The sequence below is a fragment of the Podarcis pityusensis genome (genome assembly GCF_964106645.2).
Source record: "Podarcis pityusensis genome assembly, chromosome: 13".
Taxonomy (NCBI): Eukaryota; Metazoa; Chordata; class Lepidosauria; order Squamata; family Lacertidae; genus Podarcis; species Podarcis pityusensis.
Window position 1 is genome coordinate 53,934,737 of NC_138038.1, and position 18,078 is coordinate 53,952,814.

The 18,078-nt window shown below is 47.4% G+C and overlaps 1 long non-coding RNA gene across 6 annotated transcripts; it reads right to left on the reverse strand.

The window, feature by feature from the left end:
* Positions 1-105: 105 nt before the first annotated feature.
* LOC308462403 lies at positions 106-18,037 on the reverse strand. Of its 6 annotated transcripts, none has more exons than XR_013979113.1 (3): positions 17,526-18,037; positions 16,385-16,513; positions 106-1,569 (listed from the first exon to the last, which is right to left on the reverse strand). It is a non-coding gene; the product is annotated as an uncharacterized lncRNA (long non-coding RNA). The 6 variants fall into 6 exon arrangements; XR_013979114.1 differs by having other exon boundaries at positions 16,385-16,534; XR_013979115.1 differs by having other exon boundaries at positions 16,385-16,543.
* Between the last annotated feature and the right edge of the window lie 41 nt (positions 18,038-18,078).

Consider the following 18,078-nt stretch of genomic DNA (forward strand, 5'->3'; position numbering starts at 1 on the left):
CAGCTTTCTAATCCATTAGATCTGAGAAAAGGGAACAGACTTTTGGTGGAAAATGCACTTCTTCAGATCTCCCCATACCCCACCAAAAAAACCCCAAATCTAATGTTTTCTCAAGTAGCAAAAACGTTTAATAGTTACAGATGTGACCTGCGATAGTGTACTCCTATCCCCACCTTTTTCATTTCCGATACTTTCCAGATCCAGCAGGTTGGGTTGATTTTAGAGACTCAAGACGTGAAAATGGACCTTGCCCAACCTCTCGTCTCCCACTGATTCTACTCAGTTAAAGTCTACTTAAAGAATTCCTTTAGGCTGGTTAATTTTTCCTGCCAATAAAAGCAAAGTGGAAAGTCTGAGAGAGCCTGGAGAAGATTCCACAATGGAAACGGCATATCCTTAGGACTTGGCTTAGGTTCAAATGACTGTACTACGATTCTGCCACAATTCAAAGAGTGCTGATGAGAAAAACACAGGTGGGCGGAACTGCCTTGATGCCTTTCGTCCTCTCTTGACGTTTTTTTAAGAGGGGTGAATCTCCATCCTCAGCTCAACATTAGCTCCTTGCTGTGGCAAGAAGATTCTGGCCCTCTCTGGGCACTGGAGGACTCAAGAACTCTGTGGGCTTTATTCATAGCAGGTTAAACACAGGGTAAAGAACGTGACGTAAACTAGTGCCAGACATCATAATACGCTAAGTGTGACATGCATTGAACACCTCATGTTGGGGCTAAGTGTGACATGCATTGAACACCTCATGTTGGGGGGGAGGGCAGGGATAAAGTTATTTAGACATTGCCCACTTTCCCCCTTCGTAGAGCTAGTCAACAGAGCTCATTGCGGGGGGTGCCCCAGAAGGCCAGCCAGTGTTGCCCAGCCTGTCCCCCCATCCCCAACCCCCAATTCACTTGGTAACCCTTTTAAACTCACACGGATGTAGATGATGAAGAGCGCTTCCAGACTGTCGCGAAGGGCGCTTTCCGTCCTCTTGCGATAAGGAAATCATGGGGGGGGGGCCCTTGCTTCAATGCAGCGCTGCCTAACTGCCCTGCAAGCAAATTGGTGTGAATGAATGCTCAATAAACGCATTGTCTGGAAGCAGCCTAGGCCAGTGTGGGATTTTGTCAAAGCAATATCATGCTCATCCTTTTAGTGGTCCACGTTCCCCCTGCCCACTTCCCCGCCTGCCTCATCCTCTCCGCAAACGCCATCTCTTACTCCCAGTCCCATAAGTGTCCCCTTCCATATCCTTCCATTTGCCTGGCATCAAAACATATCCTCACTGATTATGACTTCTCTTTCTGCAGTCAGTGCTTTGATGGGAAACCGCAGCTGGAGAGGTCTGTAGGTTGAACTGAAACAATGTCTATACAAGCATTTTTAGTTGGTGTGTTTAAAATCTCATCTTTGCCAACCTAGTTGGGTTATGGGAGGGGGTGCAAGTCTTCTTCATATCCATCTCAGCACCACTGAACCCATCCTTTCTCTCACGTCTTCTTCCAACTAAGTGTAAATCCATTAGCCACAATTTCCTGTTAGCGTCCGCAAGACACGGCTGGACCGGTTGAGGCGCTGGCATGAATTAGAAACTAGGGTTACAAACTGGGGAGGGGGGAGAAGGGAAGTATACGGCACCACTGTAGGGCTGGGGGGAGGGAACCCAGTTGGGAGTCCTGGGTTTTATGTTCTTAACCCTCCCGATTTAAATATTTCACAAGATTGTCTAGCGTAGCAAGATGATGAAACTGCTTTGCAAAAATATTTATGCTGGGGATTCATGGGAGGGTATTTATATATTTAAAAAATGATGGAAAGAAAATAAAACTGTCACGCTGGGTTGCTCTTCTGAGGACTAGTTTCTTGCACTCAATGCTGGGTTTTCCTTTTAAAAAATATATATATTTACAGGAAATTATCTGCTACCAATTCAGTGTTTTGCAGCGAAGAATTTGCCAATCTGTGCACCCCGTCCCAATTTTTATTGACATCTTCTGTTACGGTAAAGATTTCAGCAATGCACAGGAACCCCCAGGCATCATTGCAAAACTGCATTGATTGAAATGGATTTGTGTTTCTGCTTTGGACGGGGCTACACAAGACCCAACGAACTTCCATGGGAAAGTGCTGTAGAAAGATTGGTGCCAGCTTCCTGACGGTTCATATGGATTCATCCTCTCAGCCACCTTAAAGGACATGCTTCTTTTGAAGCACAACTGCCATGGACAGGAATAGCCACGGGCATAGCCGGGGGGGGCACCTGCCCCCCAGATCAAGTAAAACAATAGAAATGCTTAACCAACTGACCGATCATGTCAGTTCTGCCTTCCAAAAAAGTCCTGCCCCCCCCCCCAAAATCCTGGCTAAGTTCATGGGAAAAGCTCTGCTTGCAAGCACCTGAGGAAATAATATTACAGTGGTACCTCGGGTTAAGTACTTAATTCGTTCCGGAGGTCCGTTCTTAACCTGAAACTGTTCTTAACCTGAAGCACCACTTTAACTAATGGACCTCCTGCTGCCGCCACGCCACCGGAGCACAATTTCTGTTCTCATCCTGAAGCAAAGTTCTTAACCTGAAGCACTATTTCTGGGTTAGCGGAGTCTGTAACCTGAAACGTATGTAACCCGAAGCGTATGTAACCTGAGGTACCACTGTAATAGATATTTTAGAGGTTGTTGTTTAGTCATGTCCGACTCTTCGTGGCCCCCTGGACCAGAGCACGCCAGGCACTCCTGTCTTCCACTGCCTCCTGCAGTTTGGTCAAACTCATGCTGGTAGCTTCAAGAACACTGTTTTTTAGAGGAGGCACCTGCAAATATTTACCTCTTGTAGGAATTGGCTGTGCAGCATCAAACCAAGTTTCATGTAGCCTAGACAGTAGCCAGCCACCAGATTTTTGCCTCTATACAGGGAAGTACCTTAGGGGTTGGTTAGGTTGGCCCCCGTCAAAGGCCCAGGGAGGTGTGAAAAACGCGCCTCTCTACTCTGGTTTGGAGCGACTAGGGGCCCGTGGCAAGGGCACAAGGGACAGTGTGTGTGTGTTCCAGTACAGCTCCTTGCTGAGGGTACAAGAAAGCCTAGCTATGTCTCTTCCTCTATAGCCTCCAAGGGGGGGAACATAGTTTTCTTCATCCCCATGTACCTGATATGAAGAGGTAGAGATTGCCTCCAGACCAGTTTAGCTAGAGAGGTCTGTCCAATGGCTGTTAGTAACCTTTGGACAGACCTCTCCTCCTCTACAAGCATTTCCCACAGTCCTTTTCTAAAGCAGCCTGAGTTTAGTGGCCATCTTCACATCTCGTGATAATGAATTATGCAAGTTAACTAACGTATTTTATCTCCTGATTTAAGCAGGGCTGTTTGGTTTTTCAAAAGAAGTTGGTTGAAAGGTTTAACCCAGAGGTCAGCAAACTTTTTCAGCAGGGGGCCGGTCCACTGTCCCTCAGACCGTGGGGGGGGGCAGACTATATTTTTTTGGGGGAGGAATATGAATTCCTATGCCCCACAAATAACCCAGAGATGCATTTTAAATAAAAGGGCACATTCTATTCATGTAAAAACATGCTGATTCCCGGACCGTCCATGGGCTGCATTTAGAAGGCGATTGGGCCGAATCTGGCCTCCGGGCCTTAGTTTGCCTACCCCTGGTTTAACCTGACATTCCACCCCCCCCCCACTCTATGTTTCAGAGTCAACCCCACCCAAGACAGGCTGTTATCTCCCTTTAAAAGGTGGTGTGAGCAAATTGGAGGCTCCCCCATTTTCTGAACTCCAGAACCAATCTTGAAATATAGTCTGCTTCTTTGATGCCCCAGTTTGGTGAAGGTAGTTTTGTGAAATGGCAAGAGGCAGGCTGCATTTTCTCCAAAATAATAATAATAATATTAATAATAATAATTTATTATTTATACCCCGCCCATCTGGCTGGGCCCCCCCAGCCACTCTGGGCGGCTTCCATAGAAACCAAAAATACAGTAAAATATCACACTTTAAAAACTTCCCTGAACAGGGCTGCCTTAAGATGTCTTCTGAATGTCAGGTAGTTGTTTATCGCTTTGACATCTGCTGGAAGGGCATTCCACAGGGCGGGCGCCACTACCGAGAAGGCCCTCTGCCTGGTTCCCTGTAGCTTTGCTTCTCACAATGAGGGAACCGCCAGAAGGCCCTCGGCGTTGGACCTCAGCGTCCGGGCAGAACGATGGGGGTGGAGGCGCTCCTTCAGGTATACTGGACTGAGGCCGTTTAGGGCTTTCAAGGTCAGCACCAACACTTTGAATTGTGCTCGGAAACGTACTGGGAGCCAATGTAGGTCTTTCAAGACCGGTGTTATATGGTCTCGGCGGCCGCTCCCAGTTCCCAGTCCAGCTGCCGCATTCTGGATTAGTTGTAGTTTCCGAGTCACCTTCAAAGGTAGCCCCACGTAGAGTGCATTGCTGTAGTCCAAGCGGGAGATAACCAGAGCATGCACCACTCTGGCGAGACAGTCCGCAGGCAGATAGGGTCTCAGCCTACGTACCAGATGGAGCTGGTAAACAGCTGCCCTGGACACAGATTTGACCTGTGCCTCCATGGACAGCTGTAAGTCCAAAATGACTCCCAGGCTGCGCACCTGGTCCTTCAGGGGCACAGTTACCCCATTCAGGACCAGGGAATCCTCCACACCTGCCCGCCTCCTGTCCCCCAAAAACAGTACTTCTGTCTTGTCAGGATTCGACCTCAATCTGTTAGCCGCCATCCATCCTCCAACCGCCTCCAGACACTCACACAGGACCTTCACCGCCTTCACTGGTTCTGATTTAAAAGAGAGGTAGAGCTGGGTATCATCCGCATACTGATGAACACCCAGCCCAAACCTCCTGATGATCTCTCCCAGCGGCTGCATGTAAATGTTGAAAAGCATGGGGGAGAGGACAGAACCCTGAGGCACCCCACAAGTGAGAGCCCAGGGGTCTGAACACTCATCCCCCACCACCACTTTCTGGACACGGCCCAGGAGGAAGGAGCGGAACCACTGTATGACAGTGCCCCCAGCTCCCAGCCCCTCAAGACGGTCCAGAAGGATGTTATGGTCGATGGTAGTTGGACACCAAGGCAATTGCAAGGGAAAGGACATCAAGCCTGTGGCATGCGTTTCTAGAAGTTAACCCTAAACCTCCCAGCTCTCTGTAAAAGCCCCCAAACCTGATTTTTGTTAGGTGTGGTTCATACTAGGAAGCTGCCGGTTCATATTAGTTGTATCAACGCTAAGTAGACTTTAAGATTGTTCCTCTTTAACAGTCATGGCTCAGGTCTGAGGTATAGATACGCCCTCATGCAGACATAAGAATGGACCTGCTTGGTCTGGCCAAAGGGGGGGGGGGCATCTAGTCCAGCATACTCTCCTCGCAGTGGTCAGCCAGGTGCCCCAAAGGGAAGCCCGTAAGCAGGACCTGAGTGTGAAAGCACTCTCCCTTCTTGCGACTGCCAGCAACTGACCTTCAGAGGCGATACTACCTCCAAGGACCTAGCCACTGTGGCTAGTAGCCATCGATGGCCTTATTCTCCTCCATTAATTTGTCTAATCCTCTTTTAAAGCAATCCATGTTGGTGGCCGTCACTCAAACTCTGTTGACCATTAGTTCATCTTGTGAAAGCCGCCAAAAGAGCCCACAGCCCCTTTCTCCTAGTACCAAGAGACCACCTTTACTCTTCCAGGTAGAACAAGGTACTTGATGAGTTTAATTTCTTAAAAGGTGGGTGGAGCGGTGCTGCGGGGACATTTGAGCTGTCCTGGAATCTGCCCTGTTTGGCTGTGCAAATCCTGTCCGATAAATCCAAGATGTGAGGAGACAGGCTGCGGTTGCTTGGTGATGTGGGAAACATGCTAAGAACAAGCTCAGAGAAACTCTTGGTCTTATTTCACATGCGCCAAGACTTAAGACCCAGGCCCTGGGAAAGGGTTTCTGGGTCTAGTCTGCCTAGATTCACAGCCAAGCAGAATGAGATGCTGATCTCTCCTATCCCCTGACAATGTTAATAACTGGCTGCCCATTTTCATATTTGCCTGCTCAGCGTGGAACGTGGAAAGCTCTTCCTCGAAGGTGGGGGGAGAAAGGGGAGGAGGGGAGGAAGACAAAGACAGCCCTGGATGAAATGCTGCTGGTGTTAAGATCTCACTAGGAACCAGAAAGGGAGGGGGGGAGTCGCAGGGAGAGAAGGAAGCATTTTTCTTCCTCATCCTTTCTTAAATAGTTAATAGTTCCAACCTACTCAAGGCTGGTCACATCACACCTGGAGGGTTGTGCCGCAGTCCTAGGGAGTTGAGAAGAGGAGGTTAAGCCTTAAACCATTAAGAGGGGACACAATAGTGGTCTTCTAATAACTGAAAGAAGGCCGATCGCCAAAGAATGGATGCTTTTGAATTCTGGTGCTGGAGGAGACTCTGGAGAGTCCCATGGACTGCAAGAAGATCAAACCTCTCCATTCTGAAGGAAATCAGCCCTGAGTGCTCACTGGAAGGACAGATCCTGAAGCCGAGGCTCCAATACTTTGGCCACCTCATGAGAAGAGAAGACTCCCTGGAAAAGACCCTGATGTTGGGAAAGATGGAGGGCGCGAGGAGAAGGGGACGACGGAGGACGAGATGGTTGGACAGTGTTTTCGAAGCTACCAGCATGAGTTTGACCAAACTGCGGGAGGCAGTGGAAGACAGGAGAGCCTGGCGTGCTCTGGTGCATGGGGTCACGAAGAGTCAGACACGACTAAACATCTAAACAACAACAATAACTGAAAGTCTGGTGGGTCAGATGGAGACAAAGCAGACTAGAACGTAAGGGTGGGAACTGCGAGGGAGCAAACGTTGGCCAAATGTTAGGAATAACTGACCTACAATGGCCAGAACTGTTCAGCAATGAAACAGAAAGTTGGGCTCTTCTTTGTCGGAGGCATTGGTTGGACAGCCATCAGTCAAGGATAGATGCTGTAGCTGCAGGTGGTGTACTGAGCATGGGGCTAGACTAGACGGCCTCTTTAAAAAATCCCACTCCATTACTGTATGATTCTATGATTCATAGACAGAGCATGTCTTGGTCAGTCATGCATACTGAAGTACGAAACAGAGATGAGCCACTGCTTGGTCTAAACACAAGAAGCATTTTGTTGAGGACAGCTTATGATAGGCATTGCCTGGACCTAGACTCTTTGCAGCAAGGGTGTCTCAAATATTTGAACTTGGGGGGAGATCCCTTCCAGAATTAGAAACCTCCACCCACCCATAGCCAGGTGTAGACTCTTCACACTCAGCAGAATGTATTGGAGGGCACTGGCCAAAAAGAGGCAGTATGTAAATGTCATGAATATAGAGAGGTATGCAGCTTTCTACAAGGCCTGGGGCAGTGAGGCAACATACTAACATTAGCTGTGGCTGGATGGTCCTATATACATATTCCCTATCCCTCCGTAGCTTGGATATGGGAGATGGGTATGTTTAGCCTGGAGAAGAGCAGACAGATATGATAAAAAGGTAAAAGGACCCCAGGCCATTAGATTTAGTCGTGGCCGACTCTGGGGTTGCAGCGCTCATCTCGCTTTATTGGCCGAGGGAGCCGGCGTACAGCTTCTGGGTCATGTGGCCAGCATGACTAAGCAGCTTCTGGCGAACCAGAGCAGCGCACGGAACCGCCGTTTACCTTCCCGCCGGAGCAGTACCTATTTATCTACCTGCACTTTGAGGTGCTTTTGAACTGCTAGGTGGGCAGGAGCTGGGACTGAGCATCGGGAGCTCACCCTGTCACGGGGATTCGAATAGCCATATTCAAATGTTTTCAAAGGCCTGTCACATGGAAGATGGAGCAAGCTTGTTTTCTGCTGCTCCAGAGGGTAGGACCTGAACCAACAGACTGAAATGACAAGAAATGAGATTCCGACTGAACATCAGGGAGAAGTTTCTGGTGGTAAAAGCTAGTTGACTGTGGAACGGACTCCTTTGGAAGGTTCTGGGCTCTCCTTTGGTGGAGGTTTTTAAACAGAGCTTGGATGGCCAAATGTCAGGGATTCTTTAGCTATGATTCCGGAACTGCAGAGGTAGAACTAGTTGAGCCTTGGGGGAGGGGGGTGTTTCCCTTCCAACTCTATGATTCCGTGGTTAGGGAATTTCATCCAAGCAATTTTTCCTATTGATTGATTGATTGAATTTATATACTGCTCTATACCTAAAGGCCTCAGGGCGGTTCACAGAACAAAAGCATAATATAAAATCACAAAATATATAATCAAAATAAAAACAACAACCCAATAACGCCCCCCCCCCAAAAAACACCACATTTTAAAAGGGCATAGGATGTCAATCAAATCAGCCAACGGCCTGGTTAAAAAGAAATGTTTTTGCTTGGCGCCTAAAGGTGTAAAATGAAAGCGCCAAGTGAACTTCCCTGGGGAGAGCATTCCATAGATAGGGAGTCATTGCAGAGAAGACCCGTTCTCGTATTGCCACCCTCTGGACCTCTCAAGGAGGAGGCACACGAAGGAGGGCCTCAGAAGATGATCTCACCCTAATTCCTCTTTCCTCCTATCATCTCCCTCTCTACTCTGCTGGAAGCTCTCTAGAGCTTGCTGCTAGCACTGTACTCAGTCAATGACAGCAGCACACCTTTTCAGCAACTGCAGGAAACCAGTCATCACCATGGCCCCTTTATTTACAAAGTTAAACTAATGCAAAAGGCACCATGCGTCCATGAATCAGTTCTGCTTGGCACATTCCCCCCCCCCCCAACTATGATTGATGTGTCACGGTTAGAGCAGGTCTGAAGGCTGTGATGGTAAGCATAAAACCAAGAAGAGCCTGGCTGCTGGATGGAGCCAAAGGTGGCCCATCTAGTCCAGCATCGTATGCTCACAGTGTCTGTTGGAAGAATGAACTGAGGATAACAGCAGTGATCTCCCCACTAGCGACTCCCAGCAGCTGGAATGTGGAGGCATTTACTACCTCCAACAGTAGTCTGTGTGCCAAAGAATGGATGCTTTTGAATTCTGGTGCTGGAGGAGACTCTTGAGAGTCCCATGGACTGCAAGAAGATCAAACCTCTCCATTCTGAAGGAAATCAGCCCTGAGTGCCCACTGGAAGGACAGATCCTGAAGCTGAGGCTCCAATACTTTGGCCACCTCATGAGAAGAGAAGACTCCCTGGAAAAGACCCTGATGTTGGGAAAGTGGAGGGCACAAGGAGAAGGGGACGACGGAGGACGAGATGGTGGGACAGTGTTCTCAAAGCTACCAACATGAGTTTGACCAAACTGCGGGAGGCAGTGGAAGACAGGAGTGCCTGGCGTGCTCTGGTCCAGGGGGTCACAAAGAGTCGGACACGACTAAATGACTAAACAACAAAGGACCTTTCTGGCTCCACTACTTGCAGGAACCCCTCCCACCCAAATGACTAGCACACCCCATCCCAAGGGAGAGACGGTCCAGTCTCAGAACACCTGAGGTTGTGTCAGCTGCTGGCCATCCGACCTGCCAAGGCAGGTTGCTCACTATGAGGAGTGTTTTCTCACATGGAGCATGCACAGAACAATTTGTTGCCTCTAATCACAAGAACACTGCGTGGCGGTGCTGAGGTTGGCATGACTCCTTCCTCCACAGGCAGCCTCCTGACGAATATCAAAAAGCAGGGCGGGGAAGGCAAGGGCGAAGATAAGGGAGTGGGAGATTTCACTCAACAGGAGTGCTTGATGCCCGCACATCAACGCCTCACATCAAGGAGCTCTCTGAGTCACATCCACACACGCAGCCGCTTCCCCCAGCCTCACCCCAGAGCAGCTACACAGAGGCGCTGCCTGCCCACCCACCCTCATCTGCACGTGCTGCATTAATAAATCGGGAAGAGTTTAGTCTTTGCAAAGCATGCAGCATGGGGGTGAGTTGTTGTTGTTTGTTTGTTTGTTTATTCATTCATTTTTAAATATTTTCAAAAGCTTGCCAATTAAAAATCAGCACAGTGAAAAAGAGGAGGGGACGTGGGAAATGACAGGGCTTGCCTGAGAAATTTCAGCTCCTGAGGCTGAACAGCAAATGGTGTCTGTCTCTCCCTGCTCTACCACCACATCCTGGCCACCACCATACCACGACAAGGTGCATTTATAATTAATTAATTTATATAAGTGGTACCTTGGTTCTCAAACTTAATCCGTTCTGGAATTCTGTTCCAAAAGCAAAGTGTTCCAAAACCAAGGTGTGCTTTCCCATAGAAAGTAATGCAAAATGGATTAATCCGTTCCAGACTTTTAAAAACAACCGCTAAAACATGACATGAATTTTACTATCTAACGAGACCATTGATCCATAAAATTAAAGCAATAAACAATGTACTGCAGTCACACAATCAATCAATCAGTAGCTGAACTGGGTTCCAGACAGTCTCAAAAAAAAAAAAGAGCCACAAAAACGCAAAATAAATAGCAAAAACAGACAGACCTCACCTCAGCGAAACACTCCAAACGGAAGCGTGGCACTCAAATCGGAAGTGTAACACTCAAATTGTCAGTGTAACACTCCAAATGGAAGTGTGGCACTTAAATCGGAAGTGTAGCACTCAAAACAGAGCATGTTCAACTTCCGAAAAAGGTTCGCAAATCAGAAAACTTACTTCTGGGTTTGCAGTGTTTGGGTTCCAAGTTGTTTGAGTACCAAGATGTTTGAGAACCAAGGCACCACTGTACTGCTCGTGTGCCAGAACAGCTTCTAAGTGGCATACAACCATAATTAAAAACACGCATTAACATTCAAGCAGCCTTAATTAAAACAGACAATAAAGCAAAGAGCTAAAAAGCATAGCAATTAAAACAGGTCTTCTAAAAAGCAATAAAGCCACAAGTTTCAGGGGCATGCTTGCCTCATCCAACAGTGTCTTCAGGAGCCAGTACTGGCTGGATAGCAGCCAGGGCTTTTTCCAGTCTTTCTGGGGGCACTCAAGAGTACGCAGTACAGGCACCTTTTCCCCCCAGTAGAAACACTCTGGTTAAAAGTGTGGCAGTTACTGTAACAACTTCATGGGGAGTACAGTGGTACCTCAGGTTACATACGCTTCAGGTTACAGACTCCACTAACCCAGAAATAGTGTCTCCGGTTAAGAACTTTGCTTCAGGATGAGAACAGAAATTGTGCTCCGGCAGCGCAGCAGCAGCGGGAGGCCCCATTAGCTAAAGTGGTGCTTCAGGTTAAGAACAGTTTCAGGTTAAGAATGGACCTTCGGAACGAATTAAGTAATTAACCCGAGGTACCACTGTATTGGCACCTTTTTTTCCTATAAGAAAAGCACAGAATGCAGTTCCCAAGGCTGGCTACCTTTGTCCACCTGAGGCTGAAAGTCCCACCAACATCTCTCCCTGGGAGTAAAAGCACTCCTAGCAATGAATTAAAACAACTGGCAGCCTGCTTCCCTTTCATGACACCCAAAGTCATCTGCCTGGGGCAACTACCTTACTCTGCCCAACAGGGACACCAGGGCATGTTGGATCTGAATGTGAGTTGCTACACATTAATCCTCACAGGGGTAAACACCTGGGGGACAGACACAGAACTAGACTGAACTATCTGTTAGGGGTCCGCCTCTTTTTATTTTTAATGGAAAGCTGGGGAAATATGTGCTATTTTAAGCTGTTTCAGTTGAACTACCCCTGCCCCATTCGTTGTAGCCCAATGCCGTCACGTGAACCCTGACGCTGCACCTCGCAAACACTCTGCTCACCTGCCCCCAAGATGGCTCGATTTCTGACTGCACTAAAAGCTATGAAGCCTTTTCTGCAGAAAGACTGTGAAGCTGAAATTTCCACAGCGACAAAGTGGACAAGAAAACTTAAGAGAAGCAACTTCTGGGGAAATAGGTCTGGGGTAAAACATGACCAGCATGTGCCCAGGTGGTGTCAGGTTCTGCATGGGCAGCCTGGAGGTGTCTTCGCTGCTGCCGCCACTGCTGTGAATTCCTCCAGGAGGTTTAGGGGCTGGGAAATTTATTCGCAGCAGCAAAGTGTGAAGAGCTAAACAGTTCCTCACTGCCGCCTACTTCCTTTTGGTTATGAGAAAGCTGCAAACAGCCTGGCTCCTGACAACAAGCTGCATTTTTAATGAAGGAGGAAACAACAACAAAATATAAACCCCACAAGCTCATTCTCATACAAACACGGGGCTGCCCACTGGTCAGAAAAAAGAACAGCAATCTGAAATCAAACCCATTCCATGCCCCCGCCCCAGTGCACACACCCTTTCCCAAATTCACAAGACTGGCTTTAAAAATCGTTGTCTAGTTATTTACAAACCACATTGGCCACAAGCAAATATGTGCTCAAAGTGGCTCACACAAAAATCACAAGTCTAACTACAGTAACTACAGTAGTAATACTGTAGTCAGAACACAATAAAGCAGGTATCACTGCAATGTAGCACTAAGAAAATTAATAACCAACAATTAACAGTTCATTTAAGAACATGAGAAGAGTCTGCTGGTCAGTGGCCGATATCCTCACAGTGGTTAAAAAGCTGCAAGCAGGATTCAAGTACATGAGCACTTTCTTCCCTCCTGTGGTTTCCAGCAACTGGTACTGTACTTGGAAGCATCCCTGCCTCTGACTATACAGACAGAGCAATAGCTCTTGCAGCTAGCAGCCATCAATAGCTCTCTCCTCCTCCATGAATCTGTCTAATCCTCTTTTAAAGCTCTCCAAGGTTGGAGAGTCCTCAACTTCCTGAGGGAGTCCATTCCACTGCAGAACAGCTCTTGCTGTCAGAAAGTTCTTCATGATGTTTAGTCAGAATCTCCCTTTTTGTAACTCGAAGCCATTGGTTCGGGTCCTCCCTTCTGGAGTAGGAGAAAACAAGCTTGCTGCATCTTCCATGTGACAGCTCTTGAGATATCTGGCTATCATATCTCCTCTCAGTCTCTTTTCCAGGCTAAACATCCCCAACTCCTTCAACTGTTCCTCCTAAGGCTTGGTTTCCAGACCCTTGGTCGCCCTCCTCTGCACCCGTTCCAACTTATCAACACCCTTCTTAAATTGTGGCGCCCAGAACTGGACACAGGACTCCAGGTGTGGTCTGACCAAGGCAGAATAGAGCAGAACTATTCCTTCCCTTGATCTGGACACTTGACTTCTGTTGATTCAGTCTAATAGAATTAGCTACCCCCACTGCATCACACTGTCGACTCATGTTAAGCTTGTGGTCTACTGACCCCTAGATCCTTTTCACATGGACTACTGGCAAGCCAGGTGTCCCCCATCTTTGTGCAGCTGGCTTTTCCTGTGTAAGTATGTATGTTATAAATATGTATATTAAATATGCATACAGCTTACCAATAGGTCAAGCTGCAAATATCCATTAAGCAACTCTCTTATTAAGGCTGTTAGGGAATTGAGGGTGGGGAAACACAAGTGAAAGTAACCACCCCCTGATGGCATTCAAAGAATCTCTCACCTCTCACAGTTGTTCACTTATTTTTATAGTAATAAAACTTCATAGCCCAGACCTAAGAGCCGCTCAGCCAGGGAAGGTGCACAGTTCATCAGCTTAACAATACCTGAGCATGCTTAATTCCTGGCAGATGCGCACTCAAGTTATTTATTTATTTATAACATTTCTTACCCACCCTTCACAGTAAGAGCAGTTAACAACATTACAGCATACAGACTGAAAAATAGATAAAGCTATTGTAATTATAAAACAAACAAACCCGCTCTGAATGGAACAGAACAGCATAAATCCAAAGAACAAGGTGGGTCCCGCAAAACAGAACATATCAACTATCAAAGGCTAGAGGAAAGAGCCACCTGCCAGGAGCAGAGATGGGGAGAGATATGGGACAACCAAGCTAATCTGAGGCACTAAGGTCACATCCACACCACACTTGTGGATCTAGAATTGGCCTCCACAGTCACTTACGGCCTTGCTGATATGACCGTGTTCATGGAAGACAATCTTACTCGGCTACAAGTGATCGCCAAAGAAGAAGAAGATTTAGCTATGATTCCTGCATTGCAGGGGTTTGGATCAGATGACCCCTTGGGTCCCTTCTAACCCTGCAATTCTATCGTTCTATTGGAAGTGCAAGGCTTTCCCCCAAAGAATCCTGGGAAATGTAGTTTACCCCCACACAGAGCTATAGTTCCCAGCATCCTTAACAAACTACACTTCTCAGGGTTTGGCTCCACTTCTTCCTGAATTGATTGCATTCAAATGGGTCCTTGGGTGGGAGGCCCGTATTGGCTCACAGGCAGCCCCCTCCCCAAGGGGAGATCCAGATCCAGGGGGCAGCCCTTGAATCAGGCCCAGATGCCATCTCCACATCTTCATGTTGGAGACCCTAGGAATGCCATCCACAGCATGAGGGCTTAATTCACCTGCTCATCTTTCCGGGGTGATTCCTATCATCCCTCAGCAATGCCCTTCTGCATAGCAGAAACAGGCCAGTCTCCACACAAAATAAGAAGCAGACACACACACACTCCGCCACCAGAAATGACGACATCCAAAAGCCAATGGGGGAACATTTCAACCTGCCAGGACACTGGATAAATGACCGTCAAATAGCCGTCCTGCAGCAAAACAACTTCAGAGGGAGACTGAAGCTCTGTGAAAGCGCTGGGTAGATGAAGTGTTTCAGGGCTATCCAAGTCAAAGGATTTTTAGCACACTCTTTGTGGTAATTGGCTTGTCGGTGCAAGGATCAAGAACTGTTTTGTGAATTACCACTGCTAAGTATGAGATTATCACTGCCTGCAGTCTCCCCACATTTCTTTTTCCTCTGACCTCACTTTTTACAACCCCCACCCTGCAGCAAAACCATATGGTTTATATACCTATGACTCAGGATGAACCTGATGAAGTGGACTCTGGTCCAAAAAAAAAAAAACACCTTATGCCATAAGAAATGTGTACCAGTCTTTTAAGATTCTGCAAAACCGTTTGTTGTTTTGGCTGGAAAAGAGTCACACAGCTCCTCCTGTGGAAATTAAGAACTTTGCAACTTGTAAGAACCAGTACCTGACTTTGCTACCTTCCTCTTCCCTCCCCATACTTTCCCATCACATTTGTGGTCGTGCCTTTTACATTGCAGTCACACAGGTAGGTATTTTATTGGTTTTTTAACATGTGCATCGTGCTAATAAAGTTTAGAGGTTTTGTTGTTGTTGTTGTTGTTGTTGTTGTTGGCAGCACCGAAGAGACCTCTGCATGATGCAAGCCTGGGCAAAATTGGCACTTTTACAAGTTTCACATAATGCCCCCACCACATCTGTAAGAACTTTAGTGTAGCAGCACCAACACTTTGGAACTCCCTTCCTATTGATATCAGATAGGCACCCTCACTGTTCTTTTCGACGCCTGAATACATTCTTAATTTAGACAAGTCTACCCAGTTGTGTGGGTGGCGCTGTGGGTTAAACCTCAGAGCCTAGGGCTTGCCGATCAGAAGGTCGGCGGTTCAAATCCCCGCAACGGGGTGAGTGCCCATTGTTCAGTCCCTGCTCCTGCCAACCTAGCAGTTCAAAAGCACATCAAAGTGCAAGTAGATAAATAGGTACCACTCCGGCGGGAAGGTAAACGGTGTTTCCATGCGCTGCTCTGGTTCGCCAGAAGCGGCTTAGTCCTGCTGGCCACATGACCCGGAAGCTGTATGCCGGCTCCCTCGGCCAGTAAAGCGAGATGAGCGCCGCAACCCCAGAGTCGGCCACGACTGAACCTAATGGTCAGGGGTCCCTTTACCTTTACCCAGTTGTGTAGAAAGCTTGCATGAGTTTTACTTTGAGGTGTCCAAACTTTTTTCAAAGAGGGCTGGATTTGATGAAGTGAAGGGCCATGGGGGCCAACCACAGTTGTTGACCTTTTGAAGTTGTTGAACTTTTTTTAGGATTTTACCTCAAAATCAATAGCCCCCCTCCCCACACTCACAATTTAAAGGCCATAGATTGGGGTGCCCAAACTTTTTTCAAAGAGGGCCAGATTTGATGAAGTGAACATGTGTGAAGGCTGACCAAAGTTGTTGAGCTTCTTTTAGGATTGAAGCTGTTAAGGTTTCTTTAGGATTTTACCCCAGGAAATAAACTGCCACAGGGGCCAGATTAAACCGACCGGTGGGCTGGATTAGGCCCCCGAAACGGACTTTGGACATGCCTGGCTAGTCTATTCTCTTTTGACTTTTGACTTTCAGTGTATTTTAAAATTCGGCTTTCAATGTTTTAACTTTTTGTAAACCACTTTGAGTTTTTTCCTTAGCAGCCAAGGAGTCTGTAATTTTTTAATGAAACAAATAAACAAAACAAACAATTAAAAGTGGATTGCCCGTTGCTCAGGGCAACATGTTTTTTAACGGGAAGACAGCAAAATAATGTGGGAGGTGTGTCCCACCCCCAATTATTTTTTTTTACCTGTAAGCTCACAAAGGCTGCTGGGATGCAGTGCAGTCAGTTGGGGCAGCAAAATGTGGCTGGTCTTGCAAGCTATAAAATGGGTTCGGCGTTCAAGTGTTATCAGTTCTGCCATTCCAGGAAAGGCCCCTGAAAAGAAAAGAAAAATGGCTGGAGGACCTCCATGCCAGGGACATGATTTGAACCCGTTCCTTAGCAAATTCCTACCCATCTGAGATCCCCCAATTTTGTTAGTGGTGACAGAGAGAGTATATAACATATTGACACAGTGGTGGGATGTGCAAAAAAAGGTTAAACCTCCCTGCCCAGCCCAGCGCCATGACAAAAGCCTCCCTTCCTCCCTGCTCATTACATTGACAATTTAATGGGTGGCCACACTCTGCCACGTGGCCTCCAGATGGTTTAGTCATGGGTGAATGTGGCCCCTGGGCTCAGTAGGATCAGGCAGCCCTGCTTTGAAAGGACACCGGAATTAATTTTAAAATCCATCACAAATGGGCTTCATTTTCCTCTGGGTTGTTTTCCATTTTGCTCATTCCCCTGACATGATTCTTTGCTTGAATCAGATTTTCTACTTCTCTCTCTGAAGTGTATAAATATGCAATACTATATATATATATATATATATATCTGTAGGAAATACCCCATTTCCTACAGAGCTTGTGGTTTCTGCTGCGGTTGCTCCCCTTCTAAAACGAACTTTATCAGGAATTTCCTGTTGTTTAGTGATTGCCCGGTTTAACTTCCTTCTTTTGCTTTTTACGCTTTGGGCAAGCTCTTGCTTCCCTGCTTTGCTCAATCATTTGATTTTTCTGCAAGCTATTAGGGGGAATCAGCCTGGTTTTCCTTCTGCTCACTCTATTATTTTATTTTATACCCTTCGTGTTTGCCTCACTCCTGTCCTGCTCTGATCCAGCAGCCGTGCCCTTAATCATGGCTATTATTTTTATGGTAGAAAATGGCAGTTACGGGTGCCACACAACATCCACGTCTTGGTAAGAAATCCAACAGCACACGCACTTTGGAACTCCCTGCCTATTGACATCAGGCTGCCCTCTTTTGGGCACCTGCTAAAATACACTTTTTTCAGGCAAACCTACCTAGATATCATACACATGTGTTACCATCAGGCTATTATTACCTTAATCCTAGCTTTATATGCATGGGGGGGGGAATGTTTTAAATAGTTCTCTTTTTTTAACCGGCTTTGCTAATATCTGTTATTTTTAATCAAAGGATGCACCAACTTTCTTAAATAAATTAAATTAAACGGCAGAACTGGAAACATTGAGCAGAAAACTTCAGTCGTAAGATGGGCGAAACTGAATTCTGAGGTAAAATCTGAGGGGTCACGTGGCCTTTTGGGCGGGAAACACTCGCAGCACCCGTCCGCTGGCAAAGAAGACGCTTGGCGAGGGGAAAAAGGCGGGAACAATCTGCGCATGCGTTACCAGAGGGGGAAAAAACAGGCCGCCGTCGGCTACTCATCGGCCGCCGAAGTGGAAGGAGACGGTGCGCCTGCGCACTGAAAGCACGTGAAGCCCCCTTCCTCCCCGCGCGGGTTCATCGCCTCCCTCGGCTTGGGAAGCCGGAGCACGCGCAGACGAGGCGAGCTTCCTGGCGCGCCTGCGCGTAGCGGTTCAGGGGGCGGCGGCGGCGGCGAGGACGAATGGGGTGGGATCGAAAGGTCGCCG